This window comes from Triturus cristatus, chromosome 2_2 (genome assembly GCF_964204655.1).
Source record: "Triturus cristatus chromosome 2_2, aTriCri1.1, whole genome shotgun sequence".
NCBI classification, from domain to species: Eukaryota; Metazoa; Chordata; class Amphibia; order Caudata; family Salamandridae; genus Triturus; species Triturus cristatus.
Genome location: NC_140582.1, coordinates 551,771,323 through 551,792,679, shown reverse-complemented (window position 1 = coordinate 551,792,679; position 21,357 = coordinate 551,771,323).

The following is a 21,357-nucleotide window of genomic DNA, read 5'->3' as shown; positions in this document are numbered from 1 at the left end:
GTACTCATTATTTTTTATCAGATACAATGATGCCTTTTGCACTTTTCTAACATCCACTAACTCTTGCCAGATTTTTTAATTCTTAGTAGGAACACCGTTAACTAGAATGACTAGTGGCTCATTTTCTGCATGATCTACACCAATCTACACCAATAGTTTCAACATTTTTCCTTAAATCTAATGGTAAATACACAACTCTTCCTTTCAATCCTCTTTGCAACTCTGATGGAGGTAATTTACTTGTTTTGGGCTCCATACGAACGATAGCCTGAAACGGGTGAAAACATTGTATCAGAATAGACTCATACGTATTTAAATCAATCAGCTCTGGAGGAATAGCAACCAACTCTAGATTATTATGAACAGCTCTAGCAGGCATTTTATTCTCATCTAATTTATTATAACAATATTTGCAAATACACTGCTCACATCCCAAATCAAAACAATCCTCTACCAACAAATAAGTTGCAAATTCCATCCACTTATCATTATCTTCTATTTCACTTCTTAAATACAGATTGACACCCCTAGTCTGATTTTTATAATGATTTCGCCGACAACAAATACAAGAAACATTTGGTCTTTCACCTGAAATTACCTTAAACTTTGTGATTTCATCCTCAAATTTTTCTGTAATTACAGGTTCCACATTGTCTTCCACATTTTGTTCTACTAATGTGTCAGTTTCTTCACTCTCTTGCTGAGGCCCAAAGTAACAAAACTCAATATCCTCACAGACCTGCTTCACATCTGAAACTGACCCACGTAAAAGAGCACTGTTCAACTCACTTAACTTTAGTGCTGGACTTTTTGCATAATACAACCTTCTCACTAACTTCCGCATTTGATTATGATGTACTGCCAGCATTCTGAAATGGTGAAAAACACTTTCACAAACTTTCCTAGAAAGACAAGCCAGAGAATGACCTTGCAAACCAGTATGTTTTCTCACTCTGCAAGGGTCTAGTCCTTGCAACAGCTTAATCTTTTGTTTTACACTTTTTTTAGTATAGACTCGTAAAAAACTACATAATTTTTCAATAGATTCCTGTCATACACTACAAACACTACTGCAATCCCAAGTGTACACAGGATTTTTAGCACGTCTCCCTAAAACTTCATCAGCTATCACTTCTTCTGCATTTCTTTCAACCATTTTCTCTTTCTCCATTGGACAACCATCACTAACCTCATAACCTCTACCACTGGTGTCAACTGCATACAATAATTTTTCACTTAGTGAATAACTCTCTTCATTAAAAAAAGGCTCTGAACTAGAACTGTGTTTCCATTCTCCCAAAACAAATCACAATTGTTTTTTTTTATTAATAACTCTTTTCCTCCTACTTTTGGCCTTCATTACAAACATTGATTTATCTAGTGATCGAATTCTGTTTAACAGTAAAATAAACAGTTTCCTTTTTACTTCAAAAGCCTTTTCCACAATGCTTTCAATATGCTTCTTCTTTTAATAAAATAAAGCTCTCTTTTTATATTTCTTCACATCTTTCAGCAAATTATGCACTACTCTCTTGTAAAATATTTTTTTGTGTAATTCCTTATACTGATTTTGTCTTCTTTTACCATACTTTATCTCCTTTGACTGAACATTTGCTTTTCTACTTTTCCTCTTATTTTGATTTTTTTTCTTACTTAAAATTTTTTCTGAAGTTGCATCATTCTCTACATTCTGTTTGCTCCTACAAACATTTTTAATAAATTGCTTTGTGATCTTACCAGAATTTTTCTTCCTTTTAGCCACATTATCTTGTTCATTCAATACTTGTGGTTGATTTTTCTTCAAATAATCCTCCTGTCTCTGTTCTTTTCTTTTTCTTTTTTTTTCTGGCATAATTTCTCGATTTTAACGTTGAAAAACAGTATCTGCAAAAAAGAATCACAAATAAATGTATATTAATAACTTTCAAATTTACAGTATTCCATTACTGTACAAACACATTTTATATAAAAACAGACTAAGAAACTATAGCCCTGAACCACAAGTGTGACGATGAGTAAAACACTACATACATAGTGCATACTACTTTGAAGCAGTTCATGCCCTAAAGCCTACCTCACTAAGGGCCTCATGTAGGTAACATACTATTTACCGATTCATAAATACCGAATTTTACCGATTCGGTATTTATGAATCGGTAAATAGTATGTAGGTACATAATCGGTAATTATTACCGATTCGGTAAATATCGGTAATTATGAATCGGTATTTACCGAATCGGTAATAATGCATCCCTTCCCATTCATTCCTATGGGCCTGGAGGCCCATAGGAATGAATGAGAAGCCAGTTACTATTACCGATTCGGTAAATACCAAATCGGTAATAGGGGAGGCATTATCATGGGTGGCAGGGTGTCACATTGACACCCTGTTGCACCCCTGATTCGTGCATGTGTGAACATGTGGCGCACATACATGCCCTAAGGGCATGTATGTCTGCCACATGGCACTTTACAAATAGCACAAAAATGCTTTTTGTAAGGTATTCGTCATTTACCATCAACTTGTAGTTGGTGGTAAATAACGAATTCATACACCAATAATGCACTCACTTGAGTGCCCCCTACATTGCATTTCTGCATTCGGTATTTACCGAATCGGTATTTTACAGATTTCTTAAAATTCCGATTCGGTAAATACCGAATCCAGAAATCAGCCACCTACATCTCAAGTGCCTCAATACCGGTCGGTAACGGGATATTTACCGATTTTCGGCTGTTACCGACCGGTATTGAGGTACCTACATGACTACATGCTAAGTGACTGAATGATTACACTACTAAAAGGAGACACACTGGGTGAGTACCAGGGTGTTTGCTAGAAGTATATGAATACTAACTGGGGAATTGAAGGTGCGAAAGACAACTGTGTAGCTGATTAGAGGACTGAATGCATACTGGATAGGCATTTAAAGCAGTCCATGTGCTAAGGCCCAGCTCACTGCATGACTACTTGGGTACTGACTGAATGATTAGACTACAGCAAGGAGACTGCCTGGATGAATTTATAAGTGGTAGGCTTTTCGCACAGGGAATGGATTAGTACTTGGTACTGAATGGGTCACTAGAAGAGTGCAAATGGAGTGACAGGATGTTTGCTGGACTATATGGATACTGACTAGGGAATTGAAAGTGTAAAAGACAAGTCTGTAGGTGGTTAGAAGACTGCATGCATAGTGCATAGGGGTTTGAAGCAGTCCATGTGCTAAGGCCTGGCTCAGTGCATGAATACTTAGACAGTGACTGAATCATTAGAATACTGTAAAGAGAGTGTCTTAGTGAATTTATAAGTGTTTGCGTTTTGGCACAGTGAATGGATTACTACATGGTGCTGAATGGGTCACTAGAAGACTGCAAAGGGACTGATAGGGTGTTTCCTAGAAGTGTATGGATACTGACTAGGGAATTGAAGGTATGAAAACAACTGTGTAGGTGGTTACAGAACTACATGCATACTGCATAGCCATTTGAAGCAGTCTATTTGGTAATGAATGGTTCACAACATAAGTACTTAGAAACTGACTAAATCATCAGACTACTTCTAGGACAGTGCCTGGGTAAAAATTTTAAATTTTCAGCTCTGATGCAGTGAAGACAATACCACATGGTACTGCACTTTAGTGTCAAATCATGACTCATTTTATCAATGCATAAGCAAACATTGACTTCTAATGCTACTAAAACTTGACAACATGACAGGTTTTATAACAGTTATCTGTCAGCAAATACACAATGTTACCAAACGCTTCTCTCACAGTGGTTCCCAAATGTACACAGACTCACAGTGTGATTCTAGACAAGCACCACTATCCCTAGGAGTTTACAAAAACTCATTCACTACAGTGGAAGAGGTAAGGGGACTGCACACAATCTACATATTTCACGACTACACTTTAGTGTCAATGCCTGACTCATTTAATCAACACATAAGCAAAGACTGGCTTCTAATGCTACTAAAAGTTGACAACATGACAGGTTTTAAAACAATTATCTGTCAGCAAATACATAATGTTACCAAACGCTTCTCTCACAGTGGTTCCCAAATGCACACAGACTCACAGTGTGATTCTAGACAAGTACCACTATCCCTAGGAGTTTACCAAAACTCATTCACTACACTGGAAGTGGTAAGGGAACTGCCCACAATCTATATATTTCACGACTACACTTTACTATCAATACCTGACTCATTTAATGAAAGCATAAGCCATAACTGTCTTCTAATGCTACTAAAACTTGAGAACATGACATGTTTTAAAACAGTTATCTGTCAGCAAATACACAATGTTACCAAACGCTTCTATCACAGTGGTTCCCAAATGTACACAGACCCACAGTGTGATTCTAGACAAGCACCACTATCCCTAGCAGTTTACCAAAACTCATTCACTACAGTGGAAGAGATAAGGGAACTGCACACAATCTACATATTTCATGACTGCACTTTAGTGTCAATACCTAACTCATTTAATGGTAGCATAAGCCATAACTGTCTTCTAATGCTACTAAAACTTGAGAACATGAAATGTTTTAAAACAGTTATCTGTCAGCAAATACACAATGTTACCAAACACTTCTCTCACAGTGGTTCCCAAATGTACACAGACTCACAGTGTGATTCTAGACAAGCACCACTATCCCTAGGAGTTTACCAAAACTCATTCACTACAGTGGAAGAGGTAAACGAACTGCACACAATCTACATATTTCACGACTGCACTTTAATGTCAATGCCTGACTAATGTAATCAACGCATAAGCAAAGACTGGCTTCTAATGCTACTAAAACTTGACAACATGACATGTTTTAAAACAGTTATCTGTCAGCAAATACACAATGTTACCAAACGCTTCTCTCACAGTGGTTCCCAAATGTACACAGACTCACAGTGTGATTCTAGACAAGCACCACTATCCCTAGGAGTTCACTAAAACTCATTCACTACAGTGGAAGAGGTAAGGGAACTGCACACAATCTACATATTTCACGACTGCACTTTAGTGTCAATGCCTGACTCTTTCAATCAACACATAAGCAAAGACTAGCTTCTAATGCTACTAAAACTTCACAATATGACATGTTTTAAAACAGTTATCTATCAGCAAATACACGATGTTACCAAACGCTTCTCTCACAGTGGTTGCCAAATGTACACACACTCACAGTGTGATTCTAGACAAGCAACACTATCCCTAGCAGCTTACCAAAACTCATTAACTACTGTGCAAGGGGTAAGGAGACTACACACAATCTACATATTAAAGTACAGCACATTAGTGTCAAAGCATGACTTATTTTATCAATGCATAAGCAAACACTGACTTCTAATGGTACTAAAACTTGATAACATGACAGGTTTTATAAGTTATCTGTCAACAAATACACGATGTTACCAAACGCTTCTCTCACAGTGGTTCCCAAATGCACACATACTCACTGTGTGATTCTAGACTGTGTGATTCTAGACAAACAACACTATCCATTGCACTATACCAAAACACATTTCTTCATCTAGAAGAAATACTACATTTTAGTATAGAAACATAACATGACTCATTTCACAAATTCATAAACAATGACTGGTTTCTAATTCTACCAAAATATAAAAACAGCACAGTTATCTCTCTGCAAACACATCAAAAACACAAATGCTTACCACAGAATGGTTTCTACATGCACACACACTGTCAATAAGATTGTACAGAAAAAAAGTACTCCTTACACTTTAGCAGGAGAAATACATTAGTCTAATTAAAATCAAATAGTCTACATACATCCCCTCACAATTAAATAACTCACCTTTCAAGATGTTTCGTAGATTAAGAAGTATATCAGTCACACACCAGATAGCAGTCACACACCAGATTTTCTTATACAGAATCTCTGCACTGTGCACCTGTCAGCAGAACCAAAGAATGGCAAGGTTTCCCTCTCATTTTCCACACATATACCTGTAAACATCAAATCACATTCCTTCCCACATAAATTCAAAAGCAAACACACATTTCTATTGGTTAAACATTTCAACCCTTTCCAAATGACATAAATTTGAACCCTTCCCCCAATCTGCCTTCTGCCCGTTACCATAGAAACAGGTCATGGAGCACTGTACTGAGCACACAGGTCACAAGTTCAGCACACACAATGTTGCTAATCAAGACAGCAAGTGTGCTTGACTTTTCAACATATCAGCTTATCATATATAATGTTCCTTACAATCAGTTTTTGTTAACCAATAAGAATCATGCGTTTGAAAAACAGAAATATACACCCTACCTTTCAGTGTAGAAGGTTGTCAAACAACCAATGATTTCTTGTCTTTTTTCAAAATTGCATCTTAGCGACCATTTTAGAAACATCTTACTTTCCAAACTGCCATTTCATTTACAGAGACCATCTAAGTACATCCAGACCTCCTTACAAGATGCTTACAGTGTGGATTGTGGGACACAGCTACATTTTCTGGAGCCAAAGGTATGTAGATCACAAAGGCATTCACAAAGACCTAGGTTTTCCAAATGTAGACATTAAATGGATAGGACAGAAAGGGTTAAAGTGGCACCAATTGATGCCATTGATGAAATCCTTCATGCAAATCCAACACCCTGACCTCATAATAGTGCACTGTGGTGGCAATGACCTAGGCACTTTGACTGGGGTAGGTCTGGAAATGCTTATGAAGGCCACCTTTGCAGAACTGATTACACTTTTCCCTAAAACTGCCTTTGTGTATTCTAACATATGCCAAAGGCAGAAATGGAACTGGTCCGATCATTTTTGTCCACAGATTGAGAAAGCTAGGAAACATGTGAATAAATCTGTTTCTGCTTTTCTCCGAGACTACAGAATGGGGTCCATTTACAATAACAATCTGCGCTTTCATATGCAAGAGATGTATAGGAGAGATGGAGTACACTTTACTATTGAAGGAAACAGAGTCTTCCTCAACAACTTTAGACTCTGTATAGGTACTTACTTATAAGTACCAAAAACTCTCAATGAACACAACGGCTCTTTTTAGAGCCACTCAAGAACAAAACACTTAAGCTTAATTTTTATCTCCCAATAATTTCATTTTTTTTCCCTTGAATCCGCGAACCCACCGCGAGAGGATCCGTGCATCCAACGCGATAGGATGCGCGCACCATGCGCGCCTTTTGCCGTTTTAAAAAGGGGGGCCCCAGGGGGTCCTTCTGGGACCCCCTAAGCACCTCTAGAGGGTATTTCCACTCTGCCCCCTTTATATGTTTTACACACTTATTCCCCTTGCTTCTTGAGCCTCGCTTCTACCGAGGCAGAAAATGGCCGGCAACAGTTCCTGGTTTCAAATGTAGAGAGACACTCGACAGCCAATTAGCATTCAGCGCGCGATCAGGAGGGTGCGTGCTCAGTTCGGGGAGGGTGCGCGTACGGTGTGTGTACGGTCCGCGGATCCTCTGCGGCCATAGATATCACTAACTTTTTTACCCTAATTTTCTCGAGAACTACTGAGCAGATTCACACCATATATGCAAAAGGCTTGAGTCCGAAATGAGGACTACCACTTTGACAAATTTGGTGTCATTCCGTTCAGCGGTTCGGGCTGTAGCTGCGACAACAGATCCTATGGGAAATTGCATGGGGAAAACGCGTTTTGGGACCCCCCTTTTTTCTCGGCCCCCGCTTGATGGATCACCGCAAAACTTTCAGGATAGGAGCGGAGCAGAGCCGGCCAAAAGTTTGGAAAATTTCGCGAGGATTCGTCAACCGGCGCCAACGTTATTCCAAATAGAATGTTGCGGATTTCCTATGGAAAATAGGTCCTAACTATAACTATCTACTGGCGACCGCCAGTAGATAATATATATGTATGTATGTATGTATGTATGTATGTATATATAAACATAGTCTGCTCCAAAGGTTGTGCACCTGGTGAGTAGCACTCGATCTTGTCCTATATGGACCCTGCAAGTGAACTCATCCTCAATCCTGTTTGCCGCTGCTGGCCCACATTGCCGACATGATAGTTACCATGTGGGGTGGCCCCGATAACATTATGGGGTGGTGCACACTCCGCGGCAGGACTGCGCGTATTACATTCTGCTCCAAAGGTTGTCCACCTGGTGAGTAGCACTTGATCAGCAGCTTTATTTATGATAGCCAGGGACGAGGATTTGCTTGTAGAAGCCGCTCCGTAATGGAATTGCCAGATGCGTTTCGAAGCTCCATATGCTTCTCTTCAGAGGCTTAAACGGAGATGGTGTATGCAAACGCTGAACACACTTCGCCATTTTCATATTGCACACTCACCAATGGGAAGCTCAAATGAGACTGCATTGTGGGAAATGTGGTCCAGATAGCACACAAATCTTGTCCTGTATGGACCCTGCAAATCGACTCTTCCTCAATCCTGTTTGCTGCTGTTCCTGGAGCCCTTGATGGCCCTGGGGACTGCCACCCCCAAGGGCCGGCTCCTGCAGTGTCCCGGGGTGCCCACCCCCAGGACCATGCTGCTTGCAATGACAGGGCGAGAGCCACGCAGCTCCCGCCCTGTCATTGCAAACGCTGCTTTGCTTCATTAAAGCAAGAGCAGGGAAACCTGCTCTTTCTTCAATGAAGCAAAGCAGAATTGCTTTTCCATAAGGGGAGCTGCATGTCAGCAGCTCCCGTGTGGAAAAGCAATGCCGGCTCCCACAGGGGGCGTGGAGCTGGCGCGACCGTGGGGGATTTGGGGTCCCCCCACGGTTCCCAACAGATAGGGCCGGCCCGAGGGATTGGGTTCCCGGGGCAAGAAGTGGCCCGGGAAGAGGGAACGCGGCCCCCATCCCCTACATTTTTTTTAGATCCTATGGTCCTATGGTTTTTTCAGTGAATTTCTAAGATTTTTTAAATGTTAATTTATAACTATAATGTACCTGAAACCTATGATTTTTTCAGTGATTTACAATGGTTTTGTAAATGCTAATTTCTAACTATAAGATGCCTGAAACCTATGGTTTTTTCAGTGAATTTCAATGGTTTTTTAAATGCTAATTTCTAACTTTGCCTACAAAGTTAGGACGTATGAAGAAAGAGGAAGAAAGAGGAGAAAGAAGCAAGACAAATGCAGAAAGAGGCAACAGAAGTCTAAAAAGTGCAGGAAGAAGGAAGAGATGTGCAGAAAGAACCAACAGAGGAGCAGAAAGTCCTCCTGTGCCCTCAACTTTTTAGTGAGGGGTACTGTTGGTAACTGACTGACTAACCAGGGCCGGATCCAGTGCCATGATAAAAGACACTTAGAATACAGTGAAAACACCTACATACTCTAGGGAACACTATGCGTTGTGGTGCCCCTGTGATTAGCATGACCTCCCCTGTATTTGCCATGAGTTAGTGCCTGGGTCATTTTTTAAAAAAATTATTGGGATCGTTTTTGGCTACATGATTGTTGCTTTTAAAGATTGTGTTTTTTACTCTGTTGCTGCTACTTATGTTTTGAGGGACTAAGGGGCATCTTTGAGCCGCTTTTAGGGCTCTGGGGCTTTTGTTCGACTGCCAACTAGCGCGACCGGACGCATCCGCCATCTTTGGTGAGGCGGTTGCTCGGTTGGCGGTCTAGTGCGGGGGCGTTTCCTGCCCCTCGAGCTTCACAAATGGCGGCGAATTCCCGTCCGCGCAGCGGGCGGGCGCAGCGGGCGCGCCGATGGCGCGCCAGAGGCAAGCCCGTCTGGGCCCGTCCGGGCCAGAAAGGACCTTGGACCAGGGACCCTGCCGGTCTCCACAGGTAACTTTACTAAATACTCAAAAACAGACTTACTCATGCTAAAGCCGACCGACTCAAGTTATTGCGCACATGGAATTAGACCTGATGCCCTTTTCATACCCTGCGAGTACTGTCCCTCCCTTAGAAACCAGGAGAGTGGTAACAAAACCCCTGTGAAGGACCCTTTCAAATTAGGACTACTTAATTGTAGATCCTTACCTAAGCATTCTACTCAAATCTCTGAGCTGATTCAAGACACTAGTTTAGATATCTTATATCTCACTGAAACTTGGATGTCAGACTCCTCAGACTTTGATCTAGTTAACTCTCTTCCTCCCGGCTACTCGATTCACTGCCTCCATAGACCGCAAGGAAAAGGAGGTGGTTTAGCCATCATTTATAGGGACAAGTTTTCGTGTAGAGTAGTCAGAGGTCCTATTCTAGACGCTGAAAGCAGTCACTTTCACATACAGCTTTCTCCTAATTACTCTTTAGCTGGATTGTTGGTCTATCGCCCCCCCGGGACGATTAAACAATTTGCCAGCTCAATTTTGGACTATGTCCCCGTCCTTGCGGCATCCTCCTCCTACTTTGTGCTTTTGGGGGATCTTAATCTCCATTTCGACCTGCAGGAAGATAAGAGTGTAAATGACCTTAGATCGGAACTTAGAACAGCTAATCTCAATTTACACAACTTGGAACCCACGCATGTGAAGGGTCACTTGTTGGACTGTGTGTTTTCAAACATTGCGCACCTTCAAATAGGTTCCCCTCTTCCCTTGCCTTGGTCGGACCATTTCCTGGTGGTAGGGGAGCTTAATGTCAGCTCGGACCCTTTTCGCTCTCGGCTTCAGAAGACTCCCCCTATCTATAAGAGAATTTGGTCCCAACTTCCTACTGACAGCCTCTTACGTACCCTCGCTGAGTCCACTCCCCCCCTGGTTGTGGGCCTTTGGAGGCCGACACTGCTTTCCATGATTGGCTACGCCACGCGTTAGATGCGGTTCTGCCCGTCAAAAAGTGCACAAATAAAAATAACAGCCTCAAGTCATCCTGGTACACCCCAGAGCTGGGGTTGATGAGGAAGAACTGCAAAAGGCTTGAACGGGAATGGCGGAAGGACTGGGCCGCCAATAGTAAAGACAATTATCGTGAAGCCATGAGATTATACAAAGCTGCACGTATATCTACTAAGGCCGCCTACTTTGAGGAGCGAATAAATAAGGCAGGCAACTCTTCTAGGGAAACCTATAAGATTTTCAAAGAGCTTATTACGGTTCCCACCTCCCCAACCTCTCAGGCAGAGAACTCCAACAAATGCAATCAGCTGGCTCAGTTTTTTGACACCAAAATACGGAACATCCTAGCTAGCCTTCCCCCTAGTTTAGGAAATATGAGCACAGCAGCCCCCAAGGGGGTTTTAGGTGTGAAGGGACTAGATACAATCTCCCCCATTTCAAGGGAGGCCCTCTGTGAGGAGCTTTCGGCTCTGAAGAGTGGCTCCCCGCTGAATCCCATGCCCATTCGGATCCTCAAACAATGTGTGGATCCTATTGTTGGTCCTGCAATTGACCTTTTGAATGCCTCCTTCACTCATGGCATTGTCCCACCCAGCTGGAAGCAGGCAATTGTCAAGGCACTCTTGAAAAAGCCTGACCTTGACCCTACTGATCTGGCAAATTACCGCCCCATCTCACTCCTGCCTTGCTTGAAGAAGATCGCCGAGAAGTTTGTTAATCGCCAGCTCTCCGGCTTCCTGGAAGCTAACAATCTACTAGGCCGGACGCAGACTGGCTTTCGCCCAGGTCAGGGAACTGACGCGGCCTTGTTAGCGATGGTGGAAGAAGGCAGATGTATCTTAGATTCGGGAGGTTCCGCCGCGATGGTCGTCCTGGATCTAAGCGCGGCTTTCGACACGGTGGACCATAATATCCTGATCCACCGTCTGGGAAAGATTGGAGTAGGAGGCTTGGCCCTCCAGTGGCTTCAGTCATACTTGAGTGATCGTTTCTATCAGGTCTGCGACGGCGATTTTAGATCCCTGCCTATTCCCCTCCAGTGTGGAGTCCCGCAGGGCTCCTCGTTGAGCCCCACACTTTTTAATGTCTATATGGCCCCGCTGGAGGAGGTTGTGGCACCTTTTGGTGTGACGATGGCAACTTATGCAGATGACACTCAATTGATTGTTTCCCTGTCTCTATCGGAAAGTCAGGGGGTGAAGTTCGCTGCTTGCCTTACCAACATCATGGCATGGATGTCGGACTCCCGGCTAAAACTGAATGGGTCAAAAACGGAGCTAATGCTTCTTGGCAATCTGTGCTCGTCACTGCCCAAATGTATGTGGCCGGCCAGTTTGGGAGCCCCTCCGGCCCCCAAGGGCGCTATAAAAAGTCTTGGGGTATGGCTGGAACCTGAGCTGTCTTTGATTACTCAAGCCAAGCGAGTGGCAGGGACGTGCTACGGGCTGCTCCGGTCAGCCCGAAAAATTCTGCCGCTTCTTCCTGATAATTCTAGGAGACTTCTGGTCCAGGGATTGGTGCTCTCGAGGCTAGACTATAGCAATGCCCTCTTCCTGGCGGCACCTGAATCCACTTTGAATGTGCTCCAAAGAGCACAGAATGCAGCCGCGCGGATGCTCACTGGTACAGCCAAAAGCTCTTCAGCTCGGCCTGCTTTGAAGGCCTTGCACTGGCTACCAATTAGAGCACGCATCAAATTCAAATCCCTCTGCATAGTGTTTAAGGCTTTACAAGGATCCGGCCCCCCCATCCTTAGAGATTTGATCCGCTCCTATAAACCTACTCGCGCCCTTCGCTCTGAAGTTGGGAACCTTGTAGTGATACCCAGAGCAAAAAAGGTGAAAACGGGTGGACGTCGCTTTTCCATTAATGCGGGTCTACTCTGGAATACTTTACCAACGGCTCTGCGTAAAGAACCCAACCTGACAAAATTCCGTAAAACATTGACGACTCATTTTTTCCCTCTGTAGGTCCTTCCTGGTGTCCTGGGGTAGTGGTTCAGTGTATTACTCTGCGCTGGGACGCTCAAGGGCAGCCATGCGGTTTATAAATCTGTTTTCATTTCATTCATTTCATTTCATGAGTACATGGGTACTGAGTGGATGATTAAAGTACTGCAAGGAGAGTGCATGGTGAAGTTAAAAGTGCTTGGGTTTTGTCAGAGTGATTGGATGAGTACATGGTGCTGGCTGAGTGATTGGAGGAGTGCCTGGGTAGTGACAGGGAGATGGCTGGACTGCATCAGTAGTGCTTAGGGGATTGTAGCAGTGCATGTGTTAGTGCCTGGGTCATTGCATGAGTACATGGGTAGTGAATGGATGATTAGAGTGCTGCAAGGACAGTGCATGGTGAATTTATAAGTGCTTGGGTTTTGGCAGAGTGATTGGATAAGTACATGATGCTGGATGGGTGATTTGAGGAGTGCATGGGTAGCGACAGAGGGATTTCTGGAGTGCATGGGTACAACCTGGGTAATTGGAGGAGTGAATCAGTACTGTGTAGGTGGTTAGAGATCTGCATGGGTAGTGCACAGGGGATTGTAGCAGTGCATGTGTTAGTGCCTGGGTCATTCCATGAGTACATCGGTAATGACTGGAAGATTAGAGTACTGCAACGAGAGTGCACGGTGATTTTATAAGTGCTTGGGTTTTGGTGGAGTGATTGGATAAGTACATGGTGGTGGCTGGGTTATTGGATGAGTGCATGGGTAGTGACAGGGTGATGGCTAGACTGCATGTGTACTGCTCAGGGTATTGTAGCACTGCATGAGTTAGTGCATGGGTCATTGCATGAGTGCATGGGTAGTGACTGGATGATTAGAGTACTGCAAGGAGAGGGCATGGTGAATTTATAAGTGCTTGGGTTTTGGTGGAGGGATTGCATAAGTACACACATGTCACATCTGGCCCCGCCCCCTCCCTTCACCCCTGTGCAAATGCACCACTTGGCAGGTTTTAAGTTGAGGGATTAATTCCCCTTGAATCCTGAGGGTCCCTGGGGGCCAACTAGCCCACCAGGTACCTCCAGTAAGCGCCACAGAGCTGCGTTGCAGAGAGGTGGTCTGAGGCCACGCCCCTTTTTACACCTCTCTGCAATGCAACTCTGTGCTATTTGGCCCCCTGGGACCCTCAGGATTCAAGGGGACTTAATCCCCCAACATAAAACACGCCACAGGGTGTGTTTGCACATTTGTCACATCAGGCCTCACCCCCTCCCTGCACCACTGTGCAAACGCACCCCCTGGAGTGTTGTAAATTGGGGTATTGAATCCCCTTGAGTCCTGAGGGTCCCTGGAGGCCAACTAGCCCACCTGCTACCTTCAGTAAGTGCCACAGAGCTGCGTTGCACAGAGGTGTAAAAAGGGGCGTGGCCTCTGAACACCTCTCTGCAACGCATCTCCCTGGCACATACTGGAGGTACCTGGTGGTCTAGTTCGCACCCAGGTACCCTCAGGATTGAAGGGGACTTAATCCACCAATTTACAATGTGCCAGGGGGTACGTTTGCACACTTGCTATGTCAGTCCCCGCCCCCTCCATGCACCACTGTGCAAGCGCACCCCCTGGCACATTGTAAATTGGGGGATTAAATCCCCTAGAGTCCTGAGGGTTCCTGGGGGCCAACTAGCCCACCAGCTACCTCCAGTAAGGGCCACAGAGCTGCATTGCAGAGAGGTGTAAAAAGGGGCGTGGCCTCTGAACACCTCTCTGCAATGCAGCTCCCTGGCACATACTGGAGGTACCTGGTGGGCTAGTTTGCCCCCAGGTACCCTCAGGATTGAAGGGGACTTAATCCCCCAAATTACAATGTGCCAGGGGGTGCGTTTGCACACTTGCTATGTCAGGCCCCACCCCCTCCCTGCACCACTGTGCAAACGCTCCCCCTGGCGCATTATAAATTGGGGGATTAATTTCCCTTGAGTCCTGAGGGTCCCTGGGGGCCAACTATCCCACCAGGTAACTCCAGTAAGCGCCACAGAGCTGCATTGCAGAGAGGTGTCAAAAGGGGCGAGGCCTCTGAACACCTCTCTGCAACGCAGCTCCCTGGCGCATACTGGAGGTACCTGGTGGACTAGTTGGCCCCCAGGGACCCTCAGTATTCAAGGGGAATTAATTTCCCAACTTACAACGTGCCAGGGGGCACGTTTGCTGAGTGCTGCAGGGAGGGGGAGGGGCCTAACTGCGATGCCGGCTTTTTAAATTTTTTTTATTTTGCAAGAGGGGCTGTGTGGCCCCTCTTCTTTTACATTAATTGTGGCACTGGGGACCCCATCCCCCAGGGCCTGCTCTTTTTTTTTCCTTAAAAAAAAAGGGAAGGGGGCCACGTGGCCCCCCTCCTGAGGCCAATTTCTGCACCGGGGACCCCATCCCCCGGGGCATGGCCAGTATTTATTTATATTTTTCATTTTTTGGGAGGGTGGCCGCTTGGCCCCCCTCCTTAGGCCATTTATGGCCCTGGGGACCCCATCCCCTGGGGCCGGCCTTTTCTTTTTGATTTAAATTTTTTTTTAGCGTAGGTAACTGGTATTGGTGTGTCGATAGTTTCGAAAATGGTAGTCTGTATTTTACAGTGGGTGTATCAAAAGTTAAATTAGAATGTGAGGAGGTGCATCAGATTTTGACATGGATGATGTCATCAGTGATGTCATCAGTGATGTAATTTGAGATGTCATCAGTGATGTCATCAGTGATGTCACTGACCATGTCATGAATGATGTAATATGTGACATCATCAGCAGTGCATTGCGGAGGTGCGAGTAATAGTTAGCTGAACTAACTATAACTGGGTAATTTCTATGGTTTTGTATGAGTGAAATGTCCAACTAACTATAACGTCCCTGAAACCTATGGTTTTTTCAGTGAATATATATATAATATGTATATGTGTGAGTAGCAAATGAGCACATCAATGAACATTTTTGTATATTTACAATTTCCAATGTAAGAATATGTTAATATGTCAGACAGATTTTAGTGACTACATTTTTTCTCTTTGTTTGTTTTTTGTGTCACATTCTTCCAATTAAACAAAAAACAATCATACCAGCCAAGGCCGGACCTATTGGCTTTGCCAAAGCTTGTTGAGAATGTTGCCGCTTTAACACTGTGTAATGCTGTTGTACAGTACTAATATGCCTGACTAACCTCTGATTGCCCAGGATACATTTTCAGGGGGGCCTTAAAATGATGTCAAATCTTTACGTGAGCCGAAGGAAAGTTTGATCAGGGTGAAAAATCCACATAGACAAATTATATAATGCCCCTGTAAAGACTGCTACTTGGAATCTTGGCACTGCAGCCAAGTTCAGACTATGCCAGAGAAATAGTTGTAAAGCAGATGGAAACTGCTGAGCCAGATTAACTATAAATATGCTTGCTCGCCCACTGAATGCTTAATTTTAGGAGATATATACGTTTTTTAAATGTCAACCCAATTCTGTAACATCATTTTAAACAACAGACATTCATGATATTTTCTGAATATTCATCCAGGACAGTTATATCTTTGTCACTAGATTTCCATGATCTTAAAATAGCCATGCCTTTTGGATAATCCGTTTATAGTTCCTTTTCTTGTCATTTTCTCACGTAGTTCCTTGACCAGCTGCCACTTTCAAAACTATCACTGCAATCTGACAGCCATCTGACTTTATTGCTCTTTTTTCCCACACTTTTTTTCTACATCTCTGCTGCTGTACCTATTTCTCACTCTCTTCACTCTCTACCTCTTTATCTCTTTCTCTATCAAAGTCTATTCTTTTCATCCCTTGCTTATTTTCTCTGTTTTGTTTTGTTTCTCTTCCTCTCTCTCTCTCTCTGTCTCTCTTTGCTCATTAACTTTATTTACTGTTCTCATTTTCTCTGGATCCCTCTCTTTCTGTCTTTCATTCTCTCTCATTTCCCCTCTCTCTCTCTTTCTCTTTGTATTCCTCTCTAGTTCTCTCTCTCTCTCTTTTCCAAACTCAAATATTTCCAGTGCATATTCAATGCAGTAAATGTATGAGAAGTGGAAGGGTTAGAGATAATCAGGGTCAGGAAATGAGACCAAGAGTGAGATGGCTTAACAAAGATGGACTTCGAAACCACTCTGTCTGAGACCCAGCCTCTGCTAGCCATCCAGCATCCTGTTCATAAAATAGAGTTCCCAGGGCTAGACTGGCTATTTCTGGGCTGTTTCATCACTGTGTATGTGAGGCCACCTGCCACACACAGTACCAGCACAAAAGCTTGATGTGATAATCACTCAAAAAGCAAGCCATGCCTAGAGAAGCTGAACATTGGGTGCTGCAGAATGCAGGTCCCAGGTTTAGGAGGCATTCAGGGGGTGGGGGGCAGGTACAGTCCTTCTGAAGGTAAATTGAATTATATATATTTATTCCCATGTGACCTCTGGGGAGCAGATAGAGGGTACTCGCCTGAATACAAGGAGAAACCTGAGGGTTCCTTAGCAAAAAGCAATTGTAAGAAATTGGGTGATTGGTTGAAGGAGAGAGATTCCCTCCTCAAGTAATAATCACAATCCTTGTCAGGTTGTACCGGTAAAGTCAGTCAATAAACCTAAGCTTAACCCTCTGGGAGCTATGGCACAGAGCAGACAGTCATAATTTAGTGGCTATGTGTAAATATCAATGCAATGCCAAAACAGTAGTAAAATTACAATGCAAAACAATAAAAAGACATGAATTAAAACTATAGATTAAAATGCAATAAACAAAATGATATCATAATGACAAAAATCCAACAAGGGGTACAAGAGTTAGGATTTTAAAAATCCTTAAGGAGACAGCGCCAACAATCACAAAGTGCAAATGATAGTCAATGATTGCTGTGGGACAGGACCTAGACACAATGTGATGCTGACTGCAATGGAATGTGGGTCAGATACACCAACCAGGTTCATCCTGGGCAAAGAGAGAAAGCAGGTCCGATCTTTAAGCTCTTCTCATGTCTTGGACAGCAGGTTAAGTCTTCGTCTGATCTTCCACAGGTGCAGGAGTGTTCTGAAGTGGGTGCCTGTAGATGTCACTTTTATGCCTGGCTTGAGCTAGTGGTTGGGATTACCACTGGGGATGCCCTAACCAATAGGGATAACCCTACCCAATTTGATCATTATTTGGATGCCAAAAGACTTCAGTCACACTAAACCTGAGCTCAGAGGGATGTGGGTGTGTGGGAGGAGTTTACTATAGTATTCCTAGTATCCTCCCACATCTAACATTAAAGCCTATCATGAAGCAGCCATGGAACCCCAAATAAATCCAGAGACAGAATTCTGGTAAAACGAAAGCTAGGTTTCTCAGCAACTAGACAGTAGATGTACAAGCATTTTTTGGCATTTGGCTTCCCTTTTTTAAACTGCACCCTAAGTGTTATATATTAAAACATCAGCAGACCTTTCAAGCAATTTTTAACAATCCAGCAGAATTTGACACTATCAAAAAGATGCCCACTGTGATTGGAGCCTTCCTGGCTCAGGGGGCCAAGAAAGGGGAATAGCATGGGTATTAGCTACATCTCCTTGTGACAGAGAAGGCCTCTTTGAAGGTGAGTTCATGGGTCCAGCTCACAGGCCATCCTGTCAAGGGCACAATACCACCCCACACCGTAGACATTTGTCTTAACCCATGGGTGCAGGTTCACACCTCATCAAGAAAGTTATTCAAATGCTAATTACTAACTGGCAGAAGTGGAAGAGCAAAATGCGAATTTGCATCCAGCAACTTTGGGCTAAAAGTTTGTTTTCATTAACATTTAGTGCAAAGCCGGCCTGATGCTCTTATTGGATTTTAATACCTATTAAAATAATTATTTAATTATTTTTTCTAGCTAGACCCATTTTCAAGATGCGTTATTATTATTTAATATTGCATCCCATTATGGAACAGCCAACCTTGCTACAGTGAAAATTGCTTTTAAGGCATTTTCACTCTAAGGCAGAGGTCTTCAAACTGTGGGGTACGTCCCTCTGGGGGGGACTTGATGGGTTCCCAGAGGGGTGCAGATTCCTCTGCAAACACATGTAAATGAAGATGGCCTGGAAGTATGGCACAGCCTGTATTTCCTGCATTTCCAGGCTGTCTTCATTTACTCAGTGCCCTTGAAGTAAAAACTGTGATCGGAGTGCCTAGGGGTCAGAGGTCACTGAGTGTGCTGGCAGGGTCAAAGATGTTGCTATAAACAAAGTATTTTTTTGTGTATTCACAGTAATTTAGTGCATTATTGCTGTATGTGGGTATTAAACTGATACTTATGAAGGGAAATTTGCCAGGACAGTGTTAACAAGTGTAAAAACGGCAAATTAATTTGGTAATGCTATCACAAAATGTTCAACATTATTTAGCATAATTCGCCTTTGCTTGCTGCAAAATGTTGTTAACCCTGCTGCATAATTTGGCCTTCTCCTGCCACATAATTCCAGTGGCCCTGTTTATAGTGCTATGAGGTCACAGTCTGTGGCAGAAAGCACTGTAAATATGTAAGTCATTGTTTTAAAATAGTATTTCACATAGTCTAAACTAGGCAGCGACAAATTGATGCAGTGTGTGAGATAAAACAACTTTTTACAAAACATAGTTTTTAGCAATAAGTAATCATACCTTATTTAATGCAGACATTTTTATGTGTCTCCATTATCCCAGAACTCAGCAGATAACAACCCAACATAACACCTCAAACAGAATAAATATTTGCCACCATGAAGCTTTAAGCAGAGCTACTGGAATTATTCAGCAGGAGAGGACCAGATTATGTGGCATGGTTGAATAAATTATGCAGCAAGAAAAGATAAATTATGCGGCACAATGCAGTACATTTTGTGGTTAGCAATACTTCATTATTTTGACATTTTAACTCATGGTTATGCTGTTAAGAGCAATATTTCACCTCATTAGTTCCAGTTTAACACCCAAATACAGCAATAAGCAGCTACAAGATTACCAGTCACTCTTTGCAAAAGGCCTTCCACTGCTCCTGAACACTTTGTCATGTTTTAAGTAACTTTCTTTCCATTGAGATGGAATCAATTTTTGTGGCCTAAATTCTGCAGATTTTGCAGCAGATGATTATGTAGCAAATGCGGTAAACTCATAATTATGTGGAAAACACTGCTGCTGCAGAAACTCATAATTCTGGTGACCCTGGCTTTAACTGACTCAACCAATTAAGGCTGGTAAGAAGGCTGATTTCTTCCGTAACTGTCTGCACTACCACCACACCCTTCACTTTCAGGCAGAGGCACCTCAAAGTCAGCATTAACTGTTCAGGGACAGTTTTTATTGTGAAAGCTATGTCCATGGAGAGGCAGGTAGAAGTCCAGCTTGGTTGCATTCAGATGCAAAGCCCTAATCCTCTTGACCACTGGAGCCTTAGAGTAATGGTCCAGGAGAAAGAGGAAAGGTGCGAGATTCATGGATGTTGTCAAATAGATGGCCCAGAATAGAGAACACTGTAGGGGGACTAATGTTTATGTTTACAAATGGCCAGAGACAGCTTCTTCAGAGCGATACCCCAAAGAAGAGGACAATATAAGTGGCCTTTTCTTTTTTTGTGAAGGGCCATTCATCAGTGCAACAGGGCCAGGGGTTTGAAGGGCCCACTGCATCACCGTTATGACTGTCTACCTTTACAAAAGGGGCATGGGAGATTATTTTCCTTTCTAGCATTACGACCAAGGGCACCCTTGCAGAAGAAAGAGATACAACATGGGGGCTCTTTTTTTCGAATGGGACAGAGTTTCAAGATTGGAGTGATGGTCAGGCATGATGGGGATGACGTAAAAGATGCAGAGGAGATAGCCTGCTACTCAGACTGCTGTTATCATTAGTACAGTAGGAGTAGTTGCATTGGGGTCCAAGGGTGTGAGGGGCTCACAAACAAACCTAATTCTGGGGAGCAGTTTTTGGGACAATACATGTTTTTGTTTGATGAATTTGCTTTATAAGTCTCATATTTAGTGTGGTTAATGAACTATAGAAAAAGAACTCCTGAAATCATCTCATAAGCCACGCCTCCTTCACAGAGCCATGTCCGTCCTGCTCTCCCAATCCTTACCGTAAAGTTTTGGATGGGGGCCCGACCTCAAAACATTTTGCTTAGGGGGTGCTCAGAGCAAAAAAGTTTGAAGACATCTGCTCTAAGGGCATGTGGAACATTAAACATTCATTATGCAGATTCGGAAGTGGTGTGTGTAGATATATATATATATATCACAGCACTTCCTGCACCTCCTTGCGGCGAACACGAAAGGCAACGTCCCACACGAAAGTTTGTTATTCACAGGTGAAATTTATTTTCTCATTGTATCACTCTTCACTCCTCACGACGCGTTTCGGGCATCAAGTGCCCTTGTTCACATTTATATATATATATATATAAATATATATGGTAGAAATATAGAAATAACAATGTAGCTATAAAGTACATAGCTTTGAATGGCACTACACCATTACACAGAGTTTAAATAACATGCATATATTGGCGCGTAGACATATCTAAGAGGTATTAATTATTCAACATAGACAAAATTATAAACTAGTACTCACTGCATTTATATATTATGTATCTATAGCCATTAATTCAAATGTCTCTCTGTGTGCTCCCTC